We start from the raw sequence: 5685 nt of genomic DNA on the forward strand, positions 1-5685 counted from the left end.
TTCATCCAGAATACTTTGACTGTGTCCTTAGGCAAGACACTTCATCTCCTTTGTGTGTGAATGGGTGAGTGATTTCTTGATGTAAAGCGCTTTGAGTGCCTTGAAGGTGGAAAAGCGCTATATCAACAAATGTTACAGTTGACCAACTCATAATTACTGCGTTGGAATCAACCCTGTTTCACAAAGGAGGATGGACGAACTCAGAGTTATCCCACTCAGACAGGATCAACTCAGAGTTTCTTGTTTCAGAAATCGGGTTTGGCAGTTTGACTGTCACTCTATCCCTGTTACAATATCTGTGCCTTTCAGAATGTGTACAGAACAGGTTTTCCTTATTTGCATGTTGTGTTTGAAACTACTTTGTCAGACTTTGAGATTGTTATGTGTCATTTTGTCCCCTGTAAGACGATTATGAGAACAACACAGCTGCACAGTACAAGCCAACTGCAGGAGTTTACCAAGTAGACATATTACAACTCACTGTTTTGTTTTCGTTCTGCCTTTATTTTAATAATATAAAAATTGTGCACATTTTAAATCACAATATTAATCTAAAACAACGTAATAAAAGAAAAGAGTTTGCTGACTTCTGCCCAATGGGAGCAGAGAAGCGATTTAAAGATTACTCAAATATATCAAATCAAATCAAACTTTATTTATAGAGCACTTTTCATACAAAAAAAGTAACACAAAGTGCTTTACAAAGCATTAAAATCAGTCCCACCCACCACTCCCACCCCCCACCCCAACACATGTTAAAATACCTTTGGTTTCATTTAAATATGTTTAAGTGCCATAGGCTGGATAAAGAGAGAGAGAGAACCACCAGAGGAACCATCTGCACCAGGAGCAGGGTCACCCACAGCCACAGGACACCAGCCCAGGGCCCAGAGAAGAGATGAGGTCAAGACCAAACCTCCAGGGCCCACGAGCCAGGGCCCACGAGCCAGGGCCCACGAGCCGGGGCCCACGAGCCAGGGCCCACGAGCCAGGGCCCAGCAGCCACAGCTCCCGGTGCAGAGGGCTCCTCAGAGGAAACAATGGCAAATCTAAAATGATTTAAAATAATAAAATAAGTCAAAACTAATAAATAAGTCAATAAATAATAAAATAAATAAATAATAAAATAATCAATAAAAAATAAAATAAGTCAAAACTAAACAAGTAAATAAAACATAAGTAAAACATAAACACACTAGCCAGCCTAAATAAGACTAAATAAATAGAGAAGTAAACTAAAGTGATAAATACTAATCAAAAGCTATGCTAAAAAGATGGGTCTTGAGCCTGCTTTTAAAAACCTGAATGTTCTCTGCGGCCCTGAGGTCCTCCGGCAGACTGTTCCATAGACGGGGGCCATAAAACTGGAAAGAGGCCTCTCCATGAGTGTGTGTCCTGACTTTGGGAATGACTAGGAGCCTGCTGCCGGAGGAGCGCAGGGGCCGCGAGGGTTCATAGGATAAAAGCAGTTCTGTAAGATAAGAAGGCCCAAGACCATTAAGACGTTTAAAAACCAGTAAAAGAACTTTAAAATCGATCCTGAAACACACAGGGAGCCAATGCAGGGATTCTAAAACCGGTGTAATGTGGCCCCGCCCCCTGGTCTTAGTCAGGACACGTGCTGCTGAATTTTGTAATAATTGTAGACCTGAAATCGCCTTTTTGGGAAGAGCAGAGAGCAGGGCATTACAGTAGTCTATACGACTGGTGATAAAAGCATCAGCGTCTCTGTGTTGGCCCGAGAGAGAATGGGACGGACTCTGGCTGTGTTTTTCAAATGGTAAAAAACAATTTTTGTGATGTTTTTAATGTGTGGAATAAAAGTCAGCTCAGAGTCAAAAATAACGCCCAGGTTTCTTACTTGTGATGATGGATTAAAAGACTGTGACTGTAATTTGGGTAAAAGTTTCTCTCTCTGGGCCTCAGGACCGATGATTAAAACCTCAGTTTTGTCCTGGTTAAGCTGGAGGAAGTTTTGTGCCATCCAGGATGTCATGTCTAAAATACAGTTAAAAAGAGCATCCACTGGGCTGGTGTCATCAGGAGACATGGAGATGTAAAGCTGTGTATCATCTGCATAGCTGTGGAAGCTGATTCCATGTCTCCTGATGACATCACCAAGAGGGAGCATGTACAGGTTAAAAAGTATAGGACCTAAAATGGAACCCTGGGGCACACCACATGTGATTTTATGAACCTGAGAGGAGTAGGTGTCTAAGCTTACCATAAATGTTCTGTCTGTGAGGTAGGAAGTAAACCATTTGTGTACAGTACCAGAGAGGCCGACCAGGTGTTTGAGTCTGTTTAAAAGAATAGTGTGGTCTACTGTATCAAAGGCAGCGCTTAGATCCAGTAGAACCAACACTGTCACCTGTTTAGAATCATAATTTAGTCTAAAATCATTTAAAATCTTTGTCAAGGCTGTCTCTGTACTGTGGTTTACTCTAAAACCAGACTGACATTCTTCAAGAATGTTCTGTGTGTTTAAAAAATAATTAAGCTGTGTAAAAACAAGTTTTTCTAAAATTTTGCTTAAAAATGGTAAGTTAGACACTGGTCTGTAATTGTTAAAATCATTCAAATCTAAATTGCTCTTCTTCAGCAGGGGCCTCACCACTGCAGCTTTAAAGGCAGTGGGAAAGACCCCTGTCTGAAGAGAGTAGTTCATCATGTTTAAAAGCTCGTCTCTAAAAGATTCATAAAATGACTTGAAGAACCGTGTTGGAATGGGGTCAACAAGACATGTGGTGGGTCTCACTGAGGAGAAAACTTCATCAAGCCTCTCAGCATTAACCAGGACAAAACTGTCCAGTGTTTCCTCTGGTAAAGACAAACAATCAGATGTGTTAAAAACAGTGGTTTGGTTAGATAAAATGTCACATCTGATTTTGTTTATCTTTCCCATGAAGTGGTCTGCAAACTGCTCACAAAGGGAGTCAGTGGGAGGGAGTTTGGAATTCTTAAAAACAGGGTTAGTGAGATGGTCGATAGTGGAGAAAAGAATTTTGGGGTTGTTTTTATTGTTTGTGATTAGTTTGGAGAAATATGAGTTTCTATTGTTTCTGATGGCGTTATTATATGTTTTTACATGTTGGTTATACATTTGAAAGTTAATTGTGATTTTGTTTTTCCTCCATTTTCTTTCTGCCCTTCTGCAATTTCGTTTAAGTTGTTTTATTGATTCAGTTTTCCATGGTGCCACAGGTTTGGAGGGGGCCTTGCTTAATTTAAGAGGAGCAACTGTATCTAAAGTGGATTGAAGTTTGCTGTTAAAATCATCAACAATAAAATCACAGGAGGCAGGTAAAACAATTGGAGGAGTGTTCTCTAAAATTTGAATAAAATTTGGGGTAAGATGACGCTTCCTCACAGTTCTCACAGAGGTCTCCCGCTGAATAAAACCAGTGATATTAAAAAACACACAGAAATGATCTGACACAGCCAGGTCAACAACAGAGGACACACTCGCAGACAGGCCATGAGTGATGACCAAGTCCAGAGTGTGTCCTCTGTTGTGAGTTGGTAAAATCCATGTAATTAAGAACATTTAAAAATTCCCTTGCAACAGGGTCTAAAATATCTACATGTAAATTAAAATCACCAGTTAAAATAATCATATTGTAAGAATTATGTAGAATTGATAAAAATTCCGAAAATTCATTGATAAAAATACTGCACTTTTTTGGTGGTCTGTAAATTGTTACTGCTAAAATTTGTGGGTTATTAAAAACAACTGCGTGGTATTCGAAACTTTTAAAATGATTAAATAAAATAGGTTTGGTGGCCAGAGTACTTGAACATATAGAAGCAGTGCCACCTCCCCTTTTACTACCCCTAATTGAAAAAGCATAGTTAAAATCAGAGGGGGAGGCCTCATTGAGAACAACCGGTCCATCTCCACCCAACCAAGTTTCCGTTAAAAAGAGACAGTCAAGTTTGTGGTCTAAAATTAAGTCATTGACAATAAAAGCTTTGTTCAGCAGAGAGCGGACATTTAAAAGTGCCATGTTTATTGTTGAAGGAGGATGAGTAGGAGGAATCTTTGATAAATTAATTTTGGTGAGCTGTGATAAATTATTGATGTTAACTGTACGATTGTAAGAGTTTTTGTGAATAGGCCGCTCTCTGCTGAAAATTACCGGGATATGATGTGATGATTCTATTGATGGCGTGGACGATGGTGATGGGGTTTCTGGAGAAAACCGTCATGTAGATTCTATTGTGAGCTGTATGTTCTGGGAAAGAAGAAATGAACCATGGAGATTTGGATGAAGAAGGTCCTTTTTGAACAGTCCGGGTCTCTTGAAGAACAGAAGGAAATTGTCTATGTAGGGCAGGGGTGTCCAAACTTTTTACAAAGGGGCCGGATTTGATGTGGTCAAATGTGGGGGGGCCGACCTCGGCTGACGTTCATTACATAGAGCAACAATATATTTAAACACATTTTAGCAAGCCATTCTGTGTTTCACATTTGCTTTTTTATTTTAATTTCAACAACCAAACATGTATTTTGGTTCATTTGAAACATGAATATCACATGCAATTGAATATTCACTTAACTTTTTTTTCTTAAACAGAAGTAATTATACTCTTGAGTGCAAATTACATTTGAACATGAATTATATCATCATGGGAGTTCAATGTTCACAGAATTTCTGAATAACAGAAATGAGTAAGCAATAGTCATTAACCACAAGTGCAGGGCTCATTTGATATATGACATATCATCAAATATAAATGTTGATTGAACAGTTTATTCTGAAGTGAAAACTGACAACTTGTCTGAATTTGTGACTGAACAAAACAAAACTAAGTCAGAGAGTTATTTAAATGACAAATGACTTGCCTGCATTAATGTGACGGGTGATACTGAGATCTGGACTGCAGCACAAAGGCCAGGTCTGGCTCAAAGGCAGTGGTATTGATGCGCAAGATGTCTCGTAGGTGAGAGTCTGTGAGCCGTGTCCTCAAACGGTTCTTATTTAAGTTCATAACCGAGAATGTGTTCTCACACAAATACGTCGACCCAAACAAGCTCAGCATTTTCTTAGCAAACTCTCGAATCTCTCTAAACCTGCCTTTATCCAACTGTCGGTAAACGTTGGCGAGAGAAAGTTGCTGATGCCGACTGCGGCTCTCGGCGTCACACTGCAGCTCAATGAGCTCCAGCTGTAAATGGTCTGGAACATCATCTGTGTCCACAGAGAAAGGTGAGGAAAGAGAAGCGATATCCTTCTCAATAGCTGCAAAATCCCGAAAGCGTCGTGTGAACTCTTCAGCCAAAGATAAAATATCTGATGCGTACCTCCTCGTTTGCGCACTGACATTGCTCTCTGGGAATCTGGCCATGATTTCTTGCAGCGCTGAAAAATGTGCAGTATTGGGCTGGGTCTGCGACAGGTGTCTTTCAAACAGTTTGAGCTTGGTTCCAAAGGCTTTGATTTGTGAATATAGTTGGCTTATGACTGCGTCTGGTCCCTGGAGATTGGTGTTGAGGACATTAAGGTGCTTTGTAATATCAACTAGAAAACCCAAATCAGCTAGCCACATGGGGTCACTTAGTTCTTGCATAGGTTGTCCCTTTTCAGCCAAAAACTCACCGATTTGCTGCCTAAGAGAGTAGAAGCGCGACAGTGCAGAACCCCGACTGAGCCATCGCACGTCAGTGAAATAGACAACATCTCC

The sequence above is a fragment of the Periophthalmus magnuspinnatus genome, chromosome 4 (assembly GCF_009829125.3).
Source record: "Periophthalmus magnuspinnatus isolate fPerMag1 chromosome 4, fPerMag1.2.pri, whole genome shotgun sequence".
In the NCBI taxonomy this organism is placed as follows: Eukaryota; Metazoa; Chordata; class Actinopteri; order Gobiiformes; family Gobiidae; genus Periophthalmus; species Periophthalmus magnuspinnatus.